Raw genomic sequence first — 26,762 nt, 5'->3', positions numbered from 1 at the left:
CAGTTCTGCCAGCCTTCGTACAGCGGCTGATTCGGTCAAGGTTGAGATGTCAACTCCAATATGAGCATTCATCGTTGGAAGAAAAACATTACTTTAGCGTAATGCATGGGACTGTCTGGGAGGTCATCATGGCTCTTTTTCTACCTCCTGTGGAAGAGTGAGGTTTACAGCATGTGGTTTTTAATGAGAGTCTGAATTAAACCTTCACCCTTAATGAAAATTATATCCAGGCAAAAGGAACCCGTGCAAAATAGTGATTGAAATCAGGCACCATGCTATTAATAGCAGCACATGAGATAAATGAAGGACTCAGCAGGGAGTCCCTGATCAACAAGTTGCAAGAATAGCCTGGTCCCATATATAAACAGCACAACCAATTAAGACTGAGGGAACACACATATTGAGTGCTATGGAGCCAAGGAACATACCAGGGTGTCATTTGTTTTCACTAGCAGACTATGAGCTTTGCAAGCTGTTTGTGGGTTAGCTATTTCTAGTAACTCCTTGAGCAATACAAGGAATTTTTATAAATAGCTCCTGATCCTACACAGAGGTTTTATTCTAGAGTTAGAGGAATGGATTGCATATTACGACCCCAGCATGTCACCATTCATTTCCAGAAAGACTTTATGGGAGGAGCATTGTAGTTTGAACTCAGCCTTGGCCTCATTTGTTGCTGTTTAGACCGACAGCTACATGGTGAGCAGTGGGTGAGGATGAAGTGATAGCGGATGAAGGGCCTCTCATGTCTGTCCCTGTCTGGTACTGTGAAGGTGGCCAGCGTATTTCAGGGATGTCCTGCTTCTGTCCTCAGACTTACAAGATTACGTTAGTGTTTAAAGGACATTCTGCTTAGAGGATAAACTGTGAAATGCTCGCTTTATTTCACACACTTCTTGCAAATACATTTCTACATGCAGTGTCTATGCTCTGAATGTCAGGGGGTACTTTTGTATTCAGTTGGCAGCTTCTAGATTAGATGCTTTCCCTCTGTCAGAGCATGGCGAGTCTTTTTTTTTCCTCCCCTAATATATTCTGCCCCAGACACTAGCAAGGGTTTGTATATGGTAGTAACTCAATAGGTGTTTGTTAGATGAAATTACTTAGGTGCTATTCTGTTCCTGTGTCTCTGTCCCTTGGCATCTGCTGTATTGGGAACACAGTACTGGAGACTTCAGTGCCCAGGATCATGGCCAAGAACACATTTAATTCATGCCTTACAACAATGAACAAACACAGCAAAGCAGTTGGCTGTATGCTTCTAATTTATAAAACACTGGCTGACAAATCTGACCTCTACTGTATATGATTCCTTGTGCTATTTTAATAAAAGATACATTTTCTGGCATTTATTTGGCAGGGAGTGATTTTTGCTAAGTATTTTTTATTTGAATTTTCTGTCATTGTGTGTGTGCGTGTGTGTGTGTGTGTGTATGTGCACGCCCGTGCACGCTCATGCATGTACAAGCGCATGTATATGTGTTTATGTGTGTGTATAGCTGAACTGTTGTCACAGAAGCTTCTTATTTTAGTGGATAACAATTAATGTAGAGACTCAGGACTGTTCGGAGTGGGAGAGTAAGAAGCTGCTCATCCGCACACGGGACAGCTATATGAACCCGTTCTCCACCGAGGCTCAAGGAGCAATGTGAAGCCAGGGGAAGGAATAACGTAGGAGTCAGAGGATGGGGAAGAGTGCTGGGAAATAGGATTGCCATCGCACGTATGAATTGACAGCAGCTGTCCTTGTCTGCATAAGATCAGGCTAAAAATTGGACATGGAGTGGGGAGGGGCTCCCAAGTCCCCAGCCTGAGCTAGCAGAAGAGCTGTCAATAGTTGTTGGCTGCGGGGTGGGGGGAAGGTCCTGGTGGTTGTCTAGGCCTAGACCTGTGTATATGCTGTCAGCACTAATTGCATCCAGCTGGATATGTGTGTGTGTGTGTGTGTGTGTGTGTGTGTGTGTAGTGTGTGAGGTTGGGAGGGAACGATGTTTGGAAGGGGCTGGGGCAAGTTGGAGGGAAGAAACGGATTTAATCAAGACGTGTTGTCTAGATATATGAAATTTTTCAGAGAACAAACTTACAAATGTATCAGGAGCATCTGAAAAACTAATTCAATACACAGTTCAAATTGCCATTGTTTTCCCTGTGAATGTCAGTGCCGTTATGGCCTCATGGTTTTCCACAGTGTTATTTCCGTTTTAGCATTTGTAAGGGTTATGGCAAGGTAGGAAACCTGTGGAATTTAAACTGTGGTCCGGCCAGACTTATGTAAATAAACAAGGAAGTGAAATGGTAATATGAATTTAGCTTAATTTCAGGAGGTCTGAGATGATGGTAGATTTAAACTGAAAACTTCAGAGTTTGGGGATCGGTTCCGTGTTTGCTAGTTTTGTGACCTTTGCTTTTCCGATTTAATTATATTTGCTCTTTGTCTTCATAAGGTAATTGTGGCAGTTAACTTAAAACTAGCTGAAAGGCACCTTTTAAGCCATTAAGCTGCACATGTAAGCTTATAATTATGAGGTCTTCTTATGTAATCCCTGCTTCAAAGTCACCCATGTAGACAACCTGGGAAAACATATTGCTGGGACAGTCTGGCCCCTATCAACTTTTCCTTTTGGAAGCAAACATCTGTGTTGCCCATGATTTTTATTTATGCCATCTAACGCAAAACAAAACAAAACAAATCAAAAAAAAAAAAAAAACCTTTACCCAGGAATGTGGAACTTACAAATTTCCCAGGGGTGGGTAACCCCAAACTTCTGTGTTGTTATGCTGGAAAGCCTCTTCCTTGTAGATCTGGCCTGTGCATAGCAAGCCAAGTGGCTGTTAGTCTGTAGTGTGTTATCTAGTGGGTTCTCTGAAGGGAAGGAGAGCTATTCACTACCACCAATGAATTGTTTAGAACGTAGCCTGGCAGACCATATGGCCTAGGTAGTTTTGTTATATAAATATGAACTATGGAATTATGAATTGTTTTTGTAGAATGGTGGTTCCATGTTAACTTTCCACAGCCATGCACAAAGGTCAAAGGAGACCAGGAGGGCCTCGTTGCTGTCCAAGAGATGACCTTTTCCTTCACGGTTAAAGAACGTGGCAGCAGAAGAAAGAAAAGCACAAAGCCGAGTTCAGCAGGGAGGTCAAAAAGAGGCTCTCTGAGGATGTGTGCATCTTAATTGAAATTAAAGCAATTTCACATTGCCAAGGGCTGAAGCTATCTTGGGGGCTCCAACCCTTTGATCTTAAATAGTGGCAACTGTACTCCAGGACACCAAGAAAAAAAAAACAGAAGGAGAAAAAAAGGGACATCAGTTCCTTAGACACATTTCTCACACATACACATGTGTGCGTGTGTGTGCGCGCGCACACACACACACACACACACAGAGAGAGAGAGAGAGAAGAAGAAGCTCATAGGAAAGAGAAGGCTAGAGATCCTGAGGAAGAGTGGAAGAGTGTATGTTTGGGTTTAAGAAGAAGCTCATAGGAAAGAGAAGGCTAGAGATCCTGAGGAAGAGTGGAAGAGTGTATGTTTGGGTTTGGCGTGGTCGTGAAAGAGAAGTAGACAGGTCTTGGAAAAGATGAAAGGATATACTCTAGAGGTTGGAGGAACACGATCTCAGGCGTTAAAGGGGAGGAGGAGGAGGAAGAGGATGAGGAGAGAGCTGCAGGGAAGGGGATCCTGAAGAGAAGAAGAGTACCCAGGAGAATTCACAGAGTCTGTATCACAGGGAGGCTGCACATGGTGGGTTACTGGTGAGAACTGGCGTTCTCTTCTATTTGTAGACCAGAGTGGTCAGAGAAGAAATAAACATGGAGGAGGTGCACCCGAGGGAGGACAGAAGAGGCAAAATGAACAGTGGTAATAAGATGGACATAAAGTAAGAAGAGAGCCTTGATGATTGTTATGGTAGTATTTAGAACACACTGTCATAATTCTTAAATCATTTGCATGTACCTTTAATTGAATTTTTTCCTAATTTGTTTAAGAAATACATATTTGTTGAGAATCTTCGCTCTCTTAGGGCTCATATTTTATTGAGGGAAGACAGACATTCAAAATAGAAGTAGGAAAAATCTATAGTAAGTACATGTGAGGAGACATTTTCTAGGAAAGGTGGGAGTAGGCGAGGGATGGGGAGGAGAGAGGAAGGATAAAATGAAGGCAAGAGAGCTATTTTAGGGAGTGTGATGACTTACGTGTTCAATGAGAAAGACCAAGGTTGAATGAAGACCGAAAGGAGATGAAAGTGAGGGATTGTGTGTTCTGGGGCTGAGAAGGAAGCCATGTTGACTTCTGCGTGGGAGGCACAGTAAAGAGGCCTGATGGATAAGCTAACAATGTGAGGAAACAGTGCTAGGAACTGAGCTCAGAGACCATGGGTGGAAGCAGACAGTTTAGGTTCTTGTTAAGTCCCAAGGCTGGGGAGGATGACTAAAGTAGAGAGATGCCAATAGGAAAGAGAGGAGCACCAATTGCTGAAGTCTAGAGAGCTGGGCTCTAAGAAATAAGGCAAGGGCATTGAAAATGGAGAGCCGGAAACATGACTGAAAACTGTGAGAGTGTGGCAGCCAAATGAAGAAAGGATTTCAAAGGCAGGAAGGGCTACCGCCCATCAGCGCCTTCTTTAGGCACAGTCAGTGACTGGCAACCACGCGTGGACCTAAGGAGCTTCCGTCATGGGGCTTTGCTGGGTGACTGGGACAGCGGCCTCATTGATGTGAGTTTCATAAAGAAATGGAGAAATGAGACAGTGAGCTCAGGTAAACAACCCTTTCAAGGAGTGTCCCTGCTACCAGGACGAGAGAACTGGTCAAGGACAAGAGAGGGAAGGGACATCGAGAAAAATTTTTCAGGATGGAAGCATCATCACGTAGATGTCTGTATTGACATTTGCATTGCTGATGGTCTAGCCATAGCTAGCAAGCCACTGACAGGAATCAACACAAGTGAGTCATCCCTGGTTTGGTTGTTGTATTTGTAACCTTCATGAATTCACAGGTTTGGGATGGTGACTAACACAGAAACTCAAAGCCAGTCACAGTTCAGAGACTGTGACTGTTGCATATACAGCCACATATGGGGCATCTGTACCACACCCTCTCCCCCAGGCTAAGGGATCATTGCAGAAGAGAGGGTGGAAAGACTTTAGGAGCCAGAGGCAAGGGGGACTCGAGTGGTATCATCTGGACTTGATAGGACTGTTGGGCTCATGAACCCCAAAACACCTGTGCTTGCCTTTATGAGACCTACATGAGCTAATATTCTAGCATAGAATGGGGATCTGCAGACTACTGATGACTTTTCCGGGAGAGAGAGTCCGTTTTATTTAATGGTGTGACTTGACCATGAACAAGCAGACAGCCTTGCTCCTAGAAGTATGTGGCTCATACAAACTGAAGTCAATGTGTTATTAAATTGAAAAGAAAATAGAAACAACGGAAAGTTGGGTAGGTGGACAGGGAGGAGTGAAGAGGAGATGGAGGAGAATGTGACCAAAACACTGTATGGAATTCTCAAGGAATAAACAAAAGTATTTATTTTAGAAAATAATTCATTGGTTGCACGAGAGGAGGTTGTAGTTCTAGCACTTGGGAGGTGGAGGCAGAAGGATCATGAGTTGCAAGTCACCCTGAGCTGCATATCAAAGTCCTGTCTAAATAAATAGATAAATAAATACGTATAAGCAAGGAAAATTAAAGCCAAATTCACTTAAGGATGTTTTGAAAAATTGCCCAATTATAATTCAACCATTTTTATTAGACTATGTGATAAAATCAGTTATATACCGCAGACAGCCATTGTCTAGAGAAAAATCACTAAGTGTCGCTGTGTCAACTGAGTGGTAAGCGCTCACAGCTCTGAAAATGTAGTAACCATGCCCTGATCTCAGAAGTCTGTCTTTGTCTTACTCATGTGTCAAAAGTAACTTGCAGATCTGCTTCAAGTTCAGGACCTTGAGACGGGCTGATAATCCCGGGTCACCTGGGTGGGTACAACCTAACCATATCACCCTGGGTCTTTACGAAGGAAGATGGAAGGCAGAAGTGGCTGAGCATGAAATGGGTGATGGACTCCACCTAATATTGCTAGCTTTGAAGGTAGCCCAAGGAAGCCATTCTCCATGGAAAGCAAAGGCCCACTGGAGGCTGGGAATAGCTGTTGAGTGACAGCCAGAAAATGGGAACAGCAGTTTCTGAACAAATGGAAAGTATTTCTCGCTGGAGAGTTGAGTGAGGATTTCTGTCACCAGCAACTGGGATGTCAGTTGGGAAAGATGTACACTGAACGCTGACCCACAGAGCTGCCAGGGGTCAGGAGAGCCTGCCCCTCTCCACCAGGCAACAGCTGAAAGCTAACTCAAGTGAGAGGAGCAGCTACTGTTTCATGGAACATTTTTATTTCATGGAATGACTCAACAGCAAAAAGTCAGTGGCATTTTCTTGAGAATGAACAAAGTGGTCTCGCATTTGCAAGGAGAAGAACTGCCAGCATTTAGAATCTGGGAAGAGCTTGTGTTGTCACGAGGGCCTTGCAGGCTTGCCAGCACTAAAGCCTTGAATGGATTGGTGGTTAGATTAACAAGCATTATATTTTGATGTCTCAAAAAAAAGTCAAGATTTGCACAACCCAGTGAGCCCATATTTTCCAAAAAGCCAGGGTATATGTTTTGAAACTGCATATTGTTCATGATCTATTTGAAGAGATTTAAAAGAAAGTTTTTGTAAGCAGGAATGCCTCCGTATGCAGAGATGCTGTGTCCACTAGGGAGCATGAGCGCCAGTTAAACCTCCAGATTAGAAGCTCTTTTAGGAGGCATCACGTGGTCATTAGAGAAGCTTCTTGGGCACAGCATCATGAGGCAATGAGATCAGCAAATGTTGACGTAGACAAATCAACCTGAGACTGGATCATTGGGATTGAGAGTCAGGGGAGTGGGGAGAGTGTCAACTAGGGGTGTAAGGATAGGAATGAGGCGCTTATCCAGTAAAGAGTTAATAGGAACATGATGGTTTGACTTAATCATTAACTCGACTGGATTTAAAATTGAACAGGCACACCTCTGGTCATACCTAAATGAGGCAGAGAGGCCTACCCTGAAAGCAGCGGGAAGAACCATTCTAGGAGCTGGGGCCCTGGGCTAAGCAAAAACAGGAAAGCAAGCTGAGTACCAGCTTTCTTTTCTCCTTGCTTCCTGACTGAGGGTGCATAGGAAGAGAACTCAGCTTTTAAGAGAAAAATATAGATGGAGTTTCACTGGGACCACCAGTCCTCCCATAACCACACAGAGACTTCTTATGAATTATAAATGCTTGGTTGATAGCTTAGGCTTGTCCCACTAGCTCTTATAACTTAACCCATAAGGCGTATCTATGCTCTACCACATGGCGGTACCTTTTCTCAGGTTTTTCATCTCCTGCCTCCTCTTCATCTGGCTGGTGACTCTTCCCCCTCGTTCATCTCAAGGGGCTGCCCCTGCTCTCTTTTTGAGTGCGAGTCCCACCTAAGCTTTATCTTAGGTCATTAAGCTTGTTATTACACCAATGAGAGAAACACATATTCAGTGTGCAAAAAGATTGTTCCGCAGCAGCAGGAGATGTAAAAACTATGTTCCCAAGTATACTATACAAATTAGTACTCGCAGAAACCAGAAGGAAAGGTTGAAAAAGATATCAAACAGGTTTTATACTAACAAAATACAGCCATTCATGACTGCAGCGTTAGGTCCTACTCTTTCATATTTTGAAAATTATTATTTATAGCTTTGGAACTTTTATGGTAGAAAGCTCTCATATCATAAGGTGTTTTATGTTAAAATAAAAAATGCAATCAATAGATCTCAGCAATTAGGATAATAATTTTTATGCCTTTAATATACTGTTGGACACTACTTACATGTATCATTTTACCAATGGAGTTTTTCACAGAACTCTATTAGGCCTATTACTAAGCCAACCCATGCCCTGGTATATGTGTGTTTTATAAATTGGAACATTAAGATGTTAGGTGGGCATTGTGGAGCTTGCCTTTAATCCTAGCTCTTGGAAGGCAAGTGGAATTCTGTGAGTCTGAGGCTGAGTCTACACCTAGGTTCCAAGCCAGCTGGGATTATATAAGACCATGGCTCAAAAGAGAGACAGGGACACAGAGAGGCTGGGACAGAAACATATACAGAGAGAGACAGAGAGACAGAGAAGAAGAAAAGGAAAGACAAGAAAGTTTTATACTTCAAGCTTTTGTGTGCAGTGCCTGGACTTGACTCATCAGTGACATCCCGCTTGAGTGACACTGGAGTAAGTGACAATCTGTTTTGCTCATCTCTTTGAGGACAGACTTGTAGTGTAGCCTGTGGGATAGCACAGTATTGTTGCACTGAATAGAAATTTCAACTGAGCCTTCATGTTCTTGTTGGGCCTTTTGGCTCCTATTGACTTTTAGAGCCATTTTAAAACCTACATTCAAGGGAATTGGTAAGACAGTTTCTTCTAGGAACAAGTTTGAGGTTTGTGGAGAATGGAAAAGCAATTTGTATGTCATTTTTCTATAGGTTTGAAGAATAAAGTCTATAAAAGCAAGGAGATAGTCATAACTATTACTTTCATATAACTCCAGCTGTGATAAAGTGTATATTTCTTGGAGAGAAATGGTGATATATTTTGACACATAGCTGCCTCACTTTGGTGTAGGCTTTCTTTCCTGCTACCATTTTAAAGATTTATTTAGCAAATGAGGAGGATATGGCAAACTCTACTGTCTTACAATAAAAGCATGGGACCCCCACTAGATTTGGACAGAAAATTTATGTTACAGATAGTGCATGCTGTCTGCGAAGACATGTATATAATGCACATCTCACATTATTGAAATGGAAATCTATAGGCAATGACAGGTGACTTTCTACTGCTCAGTAAATTCTTGTGACAAGACAAATGCTGGCTATAAATAGGAAGATCTTCCTGTATCTGGCTTCCTGGAATGAACTGAATCTGTGTTTCCTATGCTAAAAAGCAGTTGTGAAATTTAAATTATTATTTCAGTTTATTTATTAAGCTCACTATTTTGTGATACCATCAGAGCCCACACCATCACAGAAACATATTGTGCGTTGACATACATTCTAAGTTGGTATGGGAAGCCCTTCTGTATATGTGTTGCTTTTATTGGTTAATGAATAAAGAATCTGTCTTGGGCCTGACAAGGAAGAATAGAGGTAGGCGAAGAAAACTAAACTGAATGCTGAGAGAAAGAAGGTAGAGTCAGAGAGATGCCATGTAACCTTGCCAGAGACAGATACCTGATGGAACCTTGCTGGTAAGCCACAGCCACATGGCAATACACAATTTAATAGAAATGGGTTAAATTAAGATGTAAGAGTTAGCCAATAAGAAGCTAGAGTTAATAGGCCAAGCAGTGATTTAATTAATATAGTTTATGTGTGTTTATTTTGGGGCTGAGCAGCCCGGGAACAAACAAGCAACCTCCTCCTACACTGAGTGACTGTCCATTGCCCTTTTGCTGCCCCTGTAAAAACGTAGAAATTACTAGAAGAGCAGGAAGAGCATCAGACTAATGCTTCCCTCTGTGACGGCTGTGGATGTAGCTATTGGCACCATCTGAAACACTCAGCTCTTTTTGAGTAATGAAGAATAGTCCCATTATTGCCTTTCAATATTTGCCTTCGTGTTTATTTCTTTAACTTGAGGAAGCTGCTCTTTATTAATTAAATTTTCTCTTTGGCCATTTCATCCATGTATACAATGCATTCTGATTACTTTCACCCCTCTCTGCTCTTATCCCCCACCCTCATAAGTCCCCCTTTCCTACACATCTCATCTTCATGATCAGGTCATTACTTTTCTGTTAATGTGACAAAGTATTCTGAAAAAAAAAATTAACAGAGGAGATTTTTTTTTTTTTTACTTAGATTACATAGCTCTCAGTTCCAGGCTACAATCCATTATGCAGGGGAGTGAAGTAATAAGGGCAGCGGGGCTGCGTTCTCAGCACCCCCGGCCGCCTGCCCGGCTAGCTTATGCCCAAAATAATTACACGGACACTGTATTCTTTTAATCACTGCTTGGCCCTTTAGCCCTAGCCCTTACTGGCTAATTCTCACATCCCGATCAACCCATCTCTAATAATCTGTGAGAACCGGTCTTACCGGGAAGATTCTAGCCTAGTCCATCCTGGGTCGGAGCTTCATCCCGGGAGCGGGGCATGGCGTCTCTCTCAGGTGTCTGTCGCTGAGAGGAGAGCTTTGGAGTCTCTGAGCTCACTTCCTGTTCCTCCCAGCATTTTGTTCTGTTTACTCCTCCCACCTATCCTCTAACCAATAAAATGGGCCAGGGCAGTGCCTTTATTAGCCAATGACCTTCCTCCATCATTTCCCCTTTTTCGGTTTAAACAAAAAAAAAGCTTTAACTTTAACATAGCAAAATTACATATAACAAAACAGTTATCAAGTAAAAGTTACAATAATCTTTATCATAACTAAGGAAAACTATAACTATAACTAACTATTCTTAACTCCATCAAAGACTCCAGAAAGATATAATATTACCTAAGTAAACAAGAACTAAGAAACTTCAAACTCTAGAAATGACAAAGACATCTCGCTGCCTGGACAGTCACCCAAAGTTCTTTTGTACCGTTGGGGCATCCATCTTCAGCCTTCAGGCCCATGGTATCCAGCAGACATTTCCATAAAGCAGGAAAATTCAAAGTCAGTTCAGTCACTATCTGTTGTGTCCTGCAGAATGTCTCGCAGACTCTTTCAAAATGAATCAGGAACCCCGAAAGATCATCTCACCTTAGGCAAGTTCAGTAGTCCTCTCTCTGCGGGTTCTCTGTGTCCAGTTTATGCAATAGTCCAGGCAAGAGCAGTTTCTTGCCCAAATGGCTATCAAACTCCATAAGGTGCCTCTTCGATGCCCATCTTCCTCTTGAAGTAGATTGGTGCTGCCAGGAGCAGACGTGTCTCATTGTCATGAAAAGTCCTCAGTTATTAAAACATTAAATGTCCTATTCTGTAATCTTTGAAAGACATGAAGAATGTCTATCTAAAATATATCTCTATATATCTAGAAAATCTAACTAACATGACTACAAGCTTTACTATTATCAATGATCATCTATTAACAACCTATATTTCTTAATTATACAGCACATATTTAAATGAACTACACAATCACAATACCTTAATCAAAATCAGAAACACTTATACATATTACAAAATTGACCTTAAATCTCTGTCAATAAAGCAAAATCTATACTAATGCAAAATATTCATACCTATTTCATATCCCCCTTTAAATGTAAAAGAACATTTATAAACATTTTTTTGGAATATGGGCGCAGTTATTTCTCTCCAAACTGCTTCCTGCTGAATGGGGGCGTCGTTAATTAGGTCTTTCATGGTATAACCTGTGTGCTAGTTTCATCTCAGTTGGCAGTTGAGCGAAGCAATTTTCTGAAGGTGTTCACACCAACCCTTCAGGAGGGCGTGGTCCATCATACCAAATCGGAATAGAAGAAATGAACAGTGTCTCATCCTCTGTGAAAACAAAATAAGAAACTCCTTTCCAAAGTATCATGTCTTTAGATCCAAATTTCAAAGCCAAGGCATCAAAACATCCATGTTGGATTAGCTCAGCAGCATCTACAAATAAATATCTTTTAGCAGCTGTTGGTCCTTCCTCAGCATTCAAACGATTCAAAGAGAGCATAATAGCATACAGTATCAAAATTCTCTGTATATTTTCCATCTTTGTGCAGCTTTGTTTTAACCTCTATTTTGTTTATTTTTACTTTTAACTCTTTGCTTTTTGAGACAGGTTCTCTGTATCTTTGACCTGAAGTAACTCTATAGACCAGGCTGTCTTAGAACTCTCAGAGATCCGCCTGTCTCTGCCTCCCAGGCATTGGGATTAAAGGTGTAAGCTACTACACCTTGAACTCACAGAGATCTGTTTGTCTCTGCCTTCTAGGCACTGGGATTAAAGGTGTACACTATTACACCTTGAACTCACAGAGATCTGTTTGTCTGTGCCTTCTAGGCACTGGGATTAAAAGCCTGTGCTACCATACCTTGAAGTCACAGAGGTCAATCTCCCTCTGCCTTCCAAGTGTTGGGATTAAAGATGTGTACCACACACAACAACTCTCTTCCTTTTTTTTTTTATTACTTTAAGAACTTTAAATTTTAGTCTGCATATATTTTTAACACACTTCAAACCATTCAGAAATTTTCTCTGTCTTTGAATCTCTCTTTACTGTATATCTCTCTTTTTCTGACCACATGAATCTTTAATTTACCAAGCAATCTCAGTAGGACTAAAGGCGTGGCTTTGCCAGCTAGATCCAGTCCATTCCTTAGCTTTCCAGCCTCATGGCGGATATACAGGCTGTAGCCATGTTTACTGCAACAACTGCATGGCATTTCAAGGTCCCTGCCAGCAAGTGAGCTACAACAGACAACACTCAAGTCCTCTAGGTAGCCGGCCCTCCTGCCTCAAACAGTCAGAGTTTGCCCTGGCAGGACAGCCCAGAAAGCCGGCATTTTTAAATGGCTCAGCTTTTTTCCTGCTACGGCTGAAAACCGAAAAGCATGCGTTCAGCTTTTCGTCAACACTGTTTAAGTGTTTCGTGGCAGGACCTCTTAATGAGCTGCAGGCTTTGCAGCTAAAGCTGAGTCAGGAAGCCTCTCTTAGATGAGGCGCTTTCTTGCCTCTAGCAGGCAAAGTAGAACCGAGAAATTGCTGCTACCAAGAAACCAGGCACAATGCTTTCATTTTGTTCTAGAATTATTTCCCAAGCTGTCTCAGGCTTTATGTGGAAGCAGTTGTCCACGTGGGCGCCATATGAAGTAATAAGGGCAGCGGGGCTGCGTTCTCAGCACCCCCGGCCGCCTGCCCGGCTAGCTTATGCCCAAAATAATTACACGGACACTGTATTCTTTTAATCACTGCTTGGCCCTTTAGCCCTAGCCCTTACTGGCTAATTCTCACATCCCGATCAACCCATCTCTAATAATCTGTGAGAACCGGTCTTACCGGGAAGATTCTAGCCTAGTCCATCCTGGGTCGGAGCTTCATCCCGGGAGCGGGGCATGGCGTCTCTCTCAGGTGTCTGTCGCTGAGAGGAGAGCTTTCGAGTCTCTGAGCTCACTTCCTGTTCCTCCCAGCATTTTGTTCTGTTTACTCCTCCCACCTATCCTCTAACCAATAAAATGGGCCAGGGCAGTGCCTTTATTAGCCAATGACCTTCCTCCATCAGGGGAGTCATAGCAGCAGGAACCGGTGACAGCTGGTCACCACACAACCACAGTCAGGAACACAGGGAACCAAATGCTCGCAGGCTGTCTACTGCTATCTGCTTGCTCTCACCTAGGCTTCACCTGTCCTCTATAGTGCAGGGAATGGAAGCACTCACAATGGCTCGATCTTACACCAATGTCCACAGCCTACACTGATCTTGGTAGTCCGATTCAGGCTCACTTCCTAGATTAGTGTTTTTCAACCTGTGGGTCTCAACCCCTTTTGGGGTCAAACAACCCTTTCACAGAGGTTGCGTATCCGATATCCTACATATCAGATATTTATATTATGATTCATAACAGTAGCAGATTTACAGTTATGAATTAGCAACAAAATAACTTTATGATTGGTGGTCACCACAACACGAAGAACTATTAAAGGGCTGAAGCATAGGAAGGCTGAGAATCACTGTTCTAGATGATTCTATATTGTGGAAAGTTGACATTTAAAAATGTGTAACACAATCTCTTTTTGCTTTGTTTTGTGACCCACTGAGTTTAACCAGGATGGTGGGAGTCATGATGTCTCTGGGATGATTCAGTGGAACCTGGTGGGTTCACTAGAGGGGAAAATCTGAAGATAATGGTTCTCCCTCTCCCAGAATACACCACTACTCTGCAGTTCATCAGGGAGGGGCAGGATCCCATAATCCTAACTCGGGGATTTTTTTTAATGTACCCAGGCAAATCTACCTTTACTTAGGCACATTTCTGTACCTTTGGCCTGATTTTTAGGTCATTCTGTGGCTTGGTCATCTGTCTATCCCCTATTAAAACTATCACAGCTTTTCTTGTTGAAGAGCACTGGCTGATGCGTTATCTGTGCTGCATCATTGGCAATGCTGACAGAAACAAAAGTTGTTCCTGACGCCTCTTCTCCTTTCTTTGGAGATAGAATTTTAAACTTGGCACAATGCCATATAGAGCCAGGACAGTAATTCTTAGTTATTCCTTTGTTAGAAGTCACTCTTGTTCCGGTCAATAAGCCGTAAGTAGATTTATTGTGCACCATTTCCTTAAGAAACTTTGATTAACAGAATGTCTGTGGCATGTGTGCTGGCCTGTGGGTGCAAGTGTATATATTTGTATGTATATGTGCATGTTTGTATATGTGTATATGTGTACATGTGTGTGCATGTGTGTGTGTCTAATGGAGTGATGTCTCTCTTTTTCTCCTTATTTTTCTCTTTGTGTCATGCAGTCTGGAGTACAGTTGACACTATTTAAGATCAAGGAATTGGAGTCCCCAAGAGAGATAAGCAAAATAGAAAGAACCTGATCTTCCGCATTTAAGGACAATAAATAATATCAAATAGACCTAAGCCTTTAGCTGCACTTTCAATAAGCAATATTAATTAAAAAATTATGATGTGTGTAGGCTCTCTCTTATTGTGTGTTTGTGTGTGTGTGTGTCCTTGTGATTTTGCTTCTTCAGGGAGACGCAGATGAAGCCATCTGGTGTCTGCCTTTTATTACTGTCTTTATAGTTGAGGGATGAACTATAGATGAGTTGTAGATCATGGTTAGGTCAGTCTAGAAGATGGGGTCTGGGTGTTTGCAGGAGCATCCTCCTCCTTATGTGGGCGCTGGGTCTGAGCTCTGATCCTCATGATTGAAGGTGAAGCACTCTTAACTGCTGATTCATCTTCCCACGCCCAATCCCATCGTCCTCAGCTGGGTTTTAAATGAGAGGAACACCAATTTTGTGTTGTATAATCAGTTACTGTATTTTGGTTTTAATCAAGATTGATAAATCCAGTCCTAATCATCAAATTCTACATATCTATGGAATATTAATAGTTTCTTAACTGATATATTAATGTCTAGTCTCACAAGCTGGTATTATTAACTGCAACTCTTAGGCAAGAGTGGAAGCCATAATTTGACAGAATCTTGGAGTGGCCCAGGCTTGCTGGAGGCCGAGAGCTCATCAGCTACCCCTCCCATGATTTCGTTATCCTACTCTCAGGGACTTGACTCTCCATTTCACTTCATCCTTTATTTCTCTTTTTTTTTTGGTTTCATTTTATGTTACTGCAGACTAACTTTCTCCAGGGAAAGCAGCTGCACACCTATGGTACCCAGCTAACTTAACTGCTGGAGGCCTCAGGGGAGAAATAACTGCGCCGTCTTTGTCTATTATGATAACACTAGGGAACGTCGTAAACTGACCTGGCTGGGGCTGCATGAACACCCCAAACCTGCCACCAGAAAAACTTGCCTTATGCCCTGTGTGCCTCCATTATGAGGCAGAGAGACTGGACTGGGGAGGGTGCAATGATTGGCAGTCTCCACGGAAGCATTTGTTCTAAATTATAGTGAATGCTGTTTAGACTCAAAGGCATATCTAACACAGCTAAATCATTTACAAACAAGTTCACATGTAAACAATAGAGCTCCTGGTTTGTTTTGAACGTGGCTTCTGACTTGAAGTTGCTTAGATACAGCTCTTGTTTGAGAATGCCGCTGATGCAACTGAGTTCTGTCCGCGGCATCACACCATGCACATTACTTATTAGTGACCAGGCTTTACTCATTTCTTTTATCTCAAATCATGTTGACTGTAATGTTAACCTTGAAACACTGGCTTCATTAACCCTCAGGGTATTCATGTATTAGACTTACCTCCCCTCCCCACCCCATGTGTGTGCATGCATGCATGCGTGCAGGTGCCTATAGAGGCCAGGGTTGACATCAGAATAGGCTAGCTGGCCAATGGGCTAGTGCCCATATGTCTCAGTTCCTCTAGTGCTGGGATAACAGGCAGACACTCCCGTGCCTGCCTTTTGAGAGGGTACTGGGGATCAAGGACTTACCAATGTGTCATTTCCCCAGCCCAAGGCTACTCTATTCTTACAAATATGTTAGTGTCGCAAATCTGTTTTAGTTTCTAGGAAGGAAGAAATGAACAGACTTAAAAATTCACTGACTCCATTGTACAGCGCCTGAAAAAAAAATCAGTGGCAAATGTGTGGTATTCATGAAATTTCATAAGTAGAAATATCTTCTTGAGGTCTTTGATTATACTGTTACCAAACACGTCAGGAGGAGCAAGATTGAGTTCTGTTGAATGGGAGAGGCGATCTATTAGAGCATAGCATCCAAAGGTGGGCAGAGCCCCGTATTAGCTGGGTGAAGAACCCTCTTTTAGGTGTCTCCCCAGCAATGTGGTGACATTTCAGAGACCTCAGGGGTAGAGGCTTATTGCTTGTGACAGTGTGTATTACATTTACAAATTGGATTTTAAATTAGTGCCATACACATAGGTATGTTACTTCTCAGACACCTTGAAAGTTTCATTTCCTTCCTTCCTCCCTCCCTCCCTCCCTCCTTCCTTTCCTTCCTTCCTTCTTCCCTCCCTCTCTCCCTTCCTTTCCCTTTCTTCTTTTCTTCCTTCCCTTCCGTTTCCCTTTCTTCCTTCCTTTTTTTCTTCGTTCGTTCCTTCCTTCTTTCCCTTTCCTTCCTTTCTCTCCCTCCCCCTCCCTCTCTCTCTCCCTTCCCCTCCCTCCCTCCCTCCCTCCCTCCTTCCTCTTTCTTTCTTTCTTTCTTTCTTTTTTTCTTTTTCTTTCTTCTTTTTCCTCCTTCCATTAAAAGTGGCAGACAAAACCATGTCCTTTGAGTCACTCTTTAGGAGTGGAAGGGAGAGGTGGCTTTGCAAGTTGTAATGAACAGCGAGGAATACCTCAGGTCTGCCGATGTGAGAGCTGGAGGCGTCTTTTCTGGTACGAGAGCTCCCTATAAGGCAGCCTTGCCGGAAGACGTCATACTGTTAAGTTTCCTTTGCTGGAATAGCTGTATCAGAGACACTTCACTACGACTCCTGCTGTTTCCAGGGTGGGGGTAAATCTACTGTGAGGGCTGGAGACAGGGTCATATGGAACTCCAGTACGCATAGTGACTGTACGGAGACCAGCACCCTGCTGTCACTCATGGAACATGCCAGCTTGGGTCAGAGAGCAGGCATCTGGCTGCTGGTGGCTGCCCTTTCTTCTGACCTATTTTTGGACGGAGGCAATTGTGTGTTTTCTTTTTATCTTTGGGTGATATGGCATCGTTTTATTTTAGCTTTTGTTTTTCTTCTTGGAAGAAGAGGGACACATGCACCTTTAGTGATTATTGATAATGTTGGAAAACAACTGAAATCTCTGGAAAAGATGACCAAGGATGTCATCTATTACTTTGTTTACAATGTGAAAGATCTGTTGTGCTGTTATTAATATCTGGAGCAATATGGAGCGCCAGGACAGAAATAGGTTTCTGAGAAATGTGTGGCGTTTTAGTTTCCTGATACTATTACAGCTCTATCTACTGATCTAGCGACGTGTGTGTTCAGGTCCTCTGGGCTCAGAGCTTGCCCCCTTGCCCCCATTCCATTGCACAACTATGCCTTGCTCAAAACCTGCTCTTTTCTTGAGTTCAGACATTTCATGGGTTGACGTTTGTTAACCCTCCCCTTTTGACATTTTGTGTAGAAGGCTTCGTATTTTCATATATCTTGGTAAAAACCAAGAAAATATTTTTACTATTTTTATGACCTCTGTGAACATGTTTAATAGGTTCAAAGTCATTAAATCCTGACCTTACAATACTTTTTTTTCAAAAGTATTTCCAAGTTTATTAACTTGTTATTTTTATTGGCATACTTGCTTAAATATTCAAATGCTCAGTCATTTTACTTCCAAGTGGTTGATTTTATGAGCCTAAACTAAGAGCAGTGGTAATAATATTTTATAAACTATCTTTTTTCAGTATTATTATTTTGTAGTTATATTACTTACACTAGTTCATGTGAGAAAGCTCCCCCTTGTGGTCATTACAGTAAGTGCAGGTAGTATTAAAACAGCATTAAGTACATATTCCTACTAAACATCAAATAGGTCGATTGGCTGTGTTTTGTGTTGGTTGCAGGGATATGCAGCATGCAACATTCAGAACCATTCAGTGCCATTAGAAACAACAGCAATTTTGAGTATTTCGTAGTGCCGTACTCTTTGTTGCTACAACTAGAAAAAAGATTAAATGTATAAGTTTTACTTTCATGTTTCAGCGACTTAAGTTTTCGTTTGGCTTTTTAAAAAGTGCATCTGCATAAGGAAAGTAGTAGAGAATTACTTCTCATAAGTGACACCTTGATAACCAGACCTTTTTTTAAAAATCTTTTTTGGTAAGATACAAAATGTTCTCTTCTACGTCCTATCTATGCAGACGTATTCCAAAATACATTTGTGATATTAATCTTCAGTCTTAACCCAACTGGATTTGGAATCACCTAGGAGACACACCTCTGGGCCTGTCCGTGGGAGTGTTTCCAAGAGATTTAGCTGAGGAGGGAAGACCCACCCTGAGTGTGGGTGGTGCCATCCCATGGGCTGCAGTTCCAGAACAAGGGAGAAAACAAGTCAGAGAAATCCATTTTGTCCTCCTTTTCACTGACTCCCCCTACAATGGGACTGTCTCCACGCCTTCCTTTCTATGACTGACGATATACCTTCAAACTAGGAACCAAAATGCACTCTTCTTTAAGTTGTGTTGGGTAGACAATTAGTCTTAGCAACACGAAAGGCGAACAATACAATGCTCCTTAGAATCGCTCCCAGCTGCAGCCTGTGCTGAGAATGGAGTTTATTTCCGTGACTTCATTTAACGGTGCAGATTCCTGTTTTCTATTTCCTGATTACCAGGTTTCACCTAAGAGAGTTAAGCTCTCTGGTGAGATCTTCCTTTGAATCATAATTACCTCCATGAGACCTCAGAGAGCGTAGCCTTAAGATTCCAAGACAGCGTTGCCTCACAACGAGGCTTCTAATCACTTTGCATTGAATTTAACGTCCCCCTTTAATGTTCTGCTGGGTCTTCCTCCCTTCCCGCAGCTCTGCTTGAGAGTGTGCCTTCTGACGTGCAAAGGAGGGTAAAGGAGTGGAAGGAGGAAGCCTGCTGCTGCCACCCCGATATCTGCCCCCACCTGGGGCCTCCGCAGTTCTTTCCCCATGCATGGAACTGTTCCTGCTTCCTTTGCGTCCTCTCTTCCCCTTTGCGCCCTTGAGGACACTGTCCCTGCATTTCCGCCACCTTTTCCCAGCCTACCAGGTTGCCCATTACTATTAAGCATTGTCCAATGAACGACATCTTAAAAATTATTTAGGATGTTTTCTTTAGATTTATTTTATTATTTTTATGTGTAATGTTGGTGTTTTGCCTGCATGTATTTGTGTGTTCTAAGTGTGTGCCTGGTGCATGAAGAGGTCAAAAGGGAGCATCAGATTCCTGAACTGGAGCTGCAGATGGCTGGGAGCCACCATGTAGGTGCTTGGAATAGAACCTGGGTCCTTTCAAAGAGCAACAAGTAACAGTTGAGCCTGCTCTCCAGGCCCCATCATTGTTATCCATCTCTCCAGCCTTCATAGTTTTGCTTTTCTGGTTTCTGTGTTATTTCCACTCTCTACTCTGAGTGATGGAGAGATTTCAGCCTGCTGGCACTGTCCCTGGATGTCTACATGCATCTCAAACTTTATAGCCTAAACCAAGATCCCGATGACTTCAGCTGCCCCTCCCAGCTCGGTGCACTGCAGCTCTGCTTCCCTAATTCCTCTGCCTTCCACACATGACGTTATCACGACCTCTCTGTCTCCTGTTCCCCACTCGTGCCCATCAATACCCACACTTACCTTTAAAATTATACGGAGACGCTGGCTGCTGCTTGCCACCCCCCACCCCTCCCCCCCGCCCCATGTGTGAGCCTTTGGTAGCTCATCCTGAGTCAGCATAGATGTCTGTTTTTCATGGAGTAGCCAAAGGGGTCTTTTGAAAAGTATAACCTAGATCATGTCATTTCTCCACTAAAAATAGAAGCTGAAGTCCTCTTAAGACCTGTAGGATGTCAAGCTCTGTATCCCCACAATTACCTAGGTCACCTAAGCACATAGTCTCTACTCATTTACTCACTCCAACCACACGGACTTCCTGCAGTTCTCTGGGCACATAAGGCCAGCGTGTGGCTAGGAGCCTTGGACTTGGTGTTCCTGACGCCTGGAATGTGCCTCCCCCAGACAGCTGTAGGAATAAAGTCTGTACTGGCCACGACCGTTGCTCCGTGATAGGGAGTTCTTTATCTGAAACTGTGAGGAGTCTGCACAGATTTCCTTCCGGTTCCTCCTCCTTCCTTGTGTTCGTCGTTTACTTCTTGAGACTTGGACTCTCTAAACTCCTCAAATATTCACTCCCCTTGCACAGTACCTTTTTCTCCCCATCTCTCTCACCTCTCCTAGTTCTTGAAGGCCAGGATGGTTATGTCGTCATGGCTTCTTTCATTTCCTTATATAGCACAGGACAGAATTATACTTTAGCTTTAATAAAGCATTATGGGCTGTTTTACTGTCCCAACATATTCAGGCAGAGTCACTCCCTTTATTCAAAGTTCCCAGCTTAGCTCTAAGCTAAGCTTTGTGATTGACACTTTCCAGATGGAAAACACAACAGATGCAAACCCTTCTGTAGGCAGCAGTAGGTACTGGAACGGGGCTGCGGCCAAGAGCGAAGTTTATGCTCTGTGCCTTCATACGATGCCACGTAATGACTTGCATCTCTTTCAAAACAATGGTTTGTTTGTGATGGAGAATAGGACAAATGACGTTTTCCTTCTAGTATTTTTTTTTTTTGCTGTGTCCTGTTATCCTTCCCCCTGTCATTGCACACCACTCTTTCTAATGGGATTCTACTTTTAATCGAATCCTGTAATTCCCCAATATTTCCTGCGAGTTACTCTTGTATAACTAATGCTTCTGCGGTCTGTGCTTCTGCAATTTGTAATGGTCCGAGGCTAAGAAGATACACCCGGAGTCGGAGAGCTGGCTCAGTAGTTAAGAGCTCTTGCAGTGAATCAGAGTTTGGGTCCCAGGGCTTACATCAGGCAGTTCACAACCACATGTCACTCCATCGCTGAAGGCTCTGATGTCCCTTTCTGGCCTCTGTGGGGACACATCCATGTGTACATGCAAACACATGTAAGCAGAAGTAACCTAAAACATTAAACTTCCCATGGAAGGAATTCAATGCTCTGAGGGGCAAGATAGAATGGGGTAAAGAACGTGGCAAAGATCTTAAATCCATCTGCCTCCATACTAACTGGCCCTCAGGAAAACAGCGGTGAGAGAAAAGCTGGGGTGTTCCTAGGGTTTAGTGTAAAGTGGTTGAGGGTTGCTAAGAAATAAAGCAACCCTGGACTAAGAGGAAACCATCTTGGCTCAGAGCCCAGAGATCAAAACCAAAACTGCTCGTAGGAGTCTGGTCCAAGTCAGAGCTACTGTGCTCTGCTTTCTTTGGCCCTGAACAGACTCTTTTAATCTCATTATCTTCTTTATTGCTTTAACTTTTGATGTTAAGGCATTTGTTTTGAAACAAGATGGAGTAGACCAGAGACTTCTCGAGGAAGACTTTTTAAAGTTACTCTATTACTCTAGTCTATTCTGTGTCTGCACCCACCCAAAATTCAACTTCATCTTACAAATAAAGTTTATCTTACAAAATATTGCAAAGTGCAACATTCACTTTGATACAATAAGTTAGGGTTTTAAGCCAAATGCAAAGAATCTGAAGGAGTTGTGGGGAAGAGTAATGAGTGAGGTTGTGTGTGATAGCATACGTTTGTAGTCGCAGCTACTTGGGAGGCTGAGGGTAGTGGATTGCATGAGCTTCAGAATTCGCGATCAGCCTGGACTGAACCCCCGGGGAGATATCATCTTAAACTATGACAATGAAGGTTTCAGACAGCCTCACCTCACACTGCAGCTTGAACTGGATGTGCTGACAAGGCAAAAGTGTCTGGAAAAGTAGCTAAGACTGTGTGCCTCTAATATAAACAAACTGCTTCCTGGGATGCTCACCTCCCAGTATCCTCCATTGTTTGGCGATGATGATTTTGAAGAGCTCAATAGAAGTGATAACATTGAGTTACCAAACAACTCTTTCTTAAAATGCTCGACTTCACCTTATGCCCATCCTACTTCCAACATCTCACCATGCCTAGACAACCTATATTCTATCTATTTTAGAAGTGTGTTTGTGCATATCAGTGCTAGTGCCTGCAGAGGTCAGAAGCGGGCATCAGAAAGGTGGTTGTGAGTCACCCTACGTGGGTGGAGGGAAACGAAATCCACTATGAGCCAACTCTGTGCGAGCAAACGTGCTCCTCACCCCTCAGCCATCTCTCCTGCCCATAGAATCTTGTTTCTTAAGCAGAGTAGAAAGAACTAGCCTTCCTCCAAGGGTGTGCATTACTTAGAAGACAGGTGCCATGATATTTCTATGTGGGTGAGCTACTTTGAAGTGTTATTCCCAGTCGACAGCTCCTTCCGTTTATTTGATATGTTCTGTAATATTTTTCCTCAACTTTTATATTTTTCCCCTTTTCAATATTTCTGGGCCCACTTGTAACTATTTGATGTGGGATTCCTCTCAGAATGCTATGAATATGTTTTTATTACCATTGGTTAATAAAGAAGCTGCTTTGGCCAGTGATTTAGCACAGTAAAGCCAGATGGGAAATCCAAACAGAGATATATAGGAAGAGTAGGCGGAGTCAAAAGACACCAGCCAGCCACCAAGGGAACAAGCTATGTAGAAAATGAGGTAATACCATGACCACATGGCAATCCATGGACTAATAGAGATGGGCTAATTTAATATGTAAGAGCTAGCTAGAAATATGCCTGAGCCATTGACCAAGCAGTCTTGTAATTAATATAGTGTCTGTTTGATTATTCAGCTCTGGGCAGCCAGGAAAGTCTCTGTTACAACTATTAGAAAAAGATCAATAATAAACCAATCAGCTAGGATCATACCAACTATAAACATGAACCTAATCGATCTTTTAGTCTTATTTTAGGGAGTGTACTCTTACCTTCCTGTTTGCATCCATTCAACAATACTTACTGAAGAGCATCAGGGCCCTGTTAGGAGAATGACCTCATACTATAGATTAATTTTCTCTTATCTGTACAATTAGTAAATCTTAGACACATGAGCAAAAGGAAGGGAAAACTCATCAACAATAAAGCATTTCTTCTTTTTTAAAAAGCCAAAGCTTTGGCGCCTTCATCTCCAGCAATCTGCGTGTTTTCCTGATTGCAGACTCAGGCAATGCTTCATATTTGAAGCAATTATGGTTGGGAAGTCTTCTCAATTGGCCACACAGTGATAACGTGGACTTAAACTGCAACATCAAAACTGCAGTTGGCTTGTTCAGAAAGAGAGAGGGACAGAGGGGGAAAGCTGGGGAGGCTCACAGTCTAGCACACTCCATACCGTCTATGAAGATGTCCGTGACAGCTGGATTCCTGATCAAAGGTATCTTTCCTTATTGCTTTTTGCACTCCATGGTTTTATCTTAGGTTTTTTTTTGAACTCCTTAGACAGTGATTTTAAACCTGTGGGTGGTGACCCCTTTGTCAAAACCCTATTTCCAAAAATGTTTACATTGCAGTTAATAATAGCAGCAAAATTACAGTGACGAAGTAGCAATAAGAATAATTTTATGGTTGGGGGTCACCCCAACTCGAAGAACTCTATTAAAGGGTCCCAGTGTTAGGATGGTTGAGAACCACTATTTTAGACGTGTGTTAGTGGTGGAATTGGTGTTCTCTTGAGTTAGACAAATTATAGTTTGAAAGTGCAAATATTTTTAATATGTTAAATAATAGTGTTTAATTGATGATAAATAGACCCCTGGCATCAAAGGAACTGGTATGCATTGCTTTAATGTCTGAATCTTGGTACTTGAATCTGTTGTTTTATTGAGTCCCTGGAGGTGTAGCAACAAAATGCCAGCTAAAGGTGGCACTGTGCTATTTATTTATTTATCAATTAATTATATATACAGTGTTCTGTCTGCATATATGCCTGCAGGCCAGAAGAGGGCACCAGATCTCATTACAGACAGTTGTGAGCCACTATGTGGTTGTTGGAAATTGAACTCAGGCCCTCTGGAAGAGCAGTCAGTGCTCTTAACCTCTGAGCCATCTCTCCAGTTCCTGCACTGTGCTGTTTCTAAATGGTACAAGACACTTGAAGCTTCCTTTGTTTTATTGTCTGTTAAATTGATAAATGGATATTTCCAACAATGTAGGCCTTTTCTGACTTAATGTTAAAATGATACATATTATCTTTTTTTTTCCCTTCTACATTGACACCCTCTAGGAACAGATTCACAGATTTTTGGCTCTCTTAGGGAACTCTTTTTGAGCATCTGTCACTTTTCATTCTTGAGACAACTCTGGTTTGCAGAGGCAAAAAGCCACTCTCCAGAGGGAACTGAGCAGAACATCAGCCAAGCTGGCTGTGGAATATAAACTTCCTAGTGTCTGGCTCGCTGGCATCTTTTCCAGTTTTGTTTCGGTTAGAGAGTCAGTGTTGCCCAGAATAAAGACGGCGCCTTGAATTGACTCGCAGTCTGGATCAGGCTGTGTGGGCTGCAGGCAGCGCCTGAGCATGCAGATATTTGCTGCCAGAACACAAAATCCTGGAATGCACAGCTAGAGTGTATATGGTGGGGCGCTCGGGAGCATTTGGGGGGGCACTGGAAATGCATCCGTACTTCCTACTCTGGCGAGCAATGGGCAAAGGGAGAAGCTATGGTTCCCCAAGTCTCCTGTGCAGCACACACACACACACACACACACACAGACACACACATAGACACACACACACACACACACACAAACAGACGTGCACAGACACACACACACAGAGAAGAATTCTTGTAAGACACAAATTACTGCAGCTTACATTTTCCTCAAATAAAAACTCATGTGTCACGGTACAGGAAAGAGATGGAGAAGTCACATATACACAGAGGACCCAGTTATTCAGCCGTATTCATAACTGCACAGAGAGAACACGCCATTTAGTGCTGTGCTACAGAAGAAAACTCAATTCTACCAAAACAGGTCTGTGCCAGTGTTGGAGAAAGACTTTATTCCTATTACAGTGTTTCTGGTGGATCCCATAAACAAATGCCAAAAAGGAGTGTGTATATATGTGTGTGTGTATATATGCATATGTGTGTGTATGTATGTGTGTACATGCGTGTGAGTATGTGTGTGTATATATGTGTATGTGTTTGTGTGTCTATTTGTGTTTCTCTGATAACATTTCTCTACTGTGGATACCTTATTATCTTCACAGTAATGATAAGGGACAGTGTGTCCTCTCTCATGCACGACAGGTGTGTATGAGGCTCGGTTTGCTTCTCTGTGTCTTTCACATAGTGAGAGGCATAGACAGAGCTGGCTCTCCTCAGCTAGGTTCTGTGGTTAGCATCTGTGGCCTAGGTCACTGCCGCTGCGGTGAGTCACAGTCTGGAAGGAGATATTAAAGAGAATGAGAATCAGGTTTATGGCGTAAACATGTTAAATTACTGGAAGGGTAAATTACCCACTCAGTTTAGAATTCAGGATGACAGGCTCTGCTCATGTAAATGGAGCCATTTACTGACTTTATCTGAGGTGTTGGACCATCTCTGTGGTCACAGAAAGGAGCCCCAGCAGTTGTGGAAGTTCAGCCACTGGTTATGCTTCCCTGAAGAGATCTCCAGTCTCCATATTGCAATAAAGAAATATCAGGTAAACAGTCCAGAGGACTTGGCAGAAAGTAACAAGGAGCTGGCTGCGTTCAGTCTCACTTGTAGAATATAACTCCGAAGCGGTACCAGAGTCATTTACATGGTAGCAATGAAATAAAATAAAAAAAAAAGCTGAAAATGGTCCAGCAAGGAACTGGAGAGATAGCGCAGCAGTTAAGAACACTTGCTGTTCTTGTAGAGGACCCTGGTTCGATTCCCAGCACCTACTTGGTGCCTCACAACCATCTGTAGCTCCAGTTCCAAGGAATCTGATGCTCTCTTCTGGCCTTTATAAGCTTCAGTGATTTATGTAATGTGTGCATGTACATGACACACATGCATATATACAACATATAAAATTATATATGTGTATATAATATACATATAAATGCATACACATATAATATATATTATATGTAGGCCTTACATATACATCTGAAATTAAAGAGTTCCTACAGATAATATTTCTGATTTTGTACTGTAGATACTTGAGGTTTAGGGATCTTTGGGTTAGTAATCAGATGAAGTGTTTACTGGGACAGAACTGAGAAGGAGAGAAAGATCATTCTCATAAGGCTGCAATCAACCTACTGAAATAAGTGTACCTTGCCGTAGGGTTGAATGTCAGCTCACTCACTCTTTAACACTGCGGACTCCTTGTGTAGAGTAAGCAATGAACTCAGGCAAATAGCAGGAGCCAGAGACTGTGAGTCACCTGCTAGCACAGACACCTGACTTCATCCTTGAAATGTGTGAGAAGTTCAGGGTGAGTCCCTGAAGAGATAGTCTAGGGACTTTGTCCTCCACAGAGAATCTTCATGTTTGCCTGC

The 26,762-nt window shown here is 42.6% G+C and overlaps 1 protein-coding gene across 4 annotated transcripts in view; it reads left to right on the top strand.

Moving 5' to 3' along the window:
* Tbc1d4 (TBC1 domain family member 4) overlaps window positions 1–26,762 on the top strand; it is a 174,366-nt gene that overhangs the window by 80,005 nt on the left and 67,599 nt on the right. The window lies entirely within an intron of this gene.

Source organism: Microtus oregoni, unplaced genomic scaffold, assembly GCF_018167655.1.
Source record: "Microtus oregoni isolate MIOR12 unplaced genomic scaffold, Mior012 000001F_ref0000356, whole genome shotgun sequence".
NCBI classification, from domain to species: domain Eukaryota; kingdom Metazoa; phylum Chordata; class Mammalia; order Rodentia; family Cricetidae; genus Microtus; species Microtus oregoni.
This window is presented reverse-complemented; position numbering and strand designations above follow the sequence as displayed.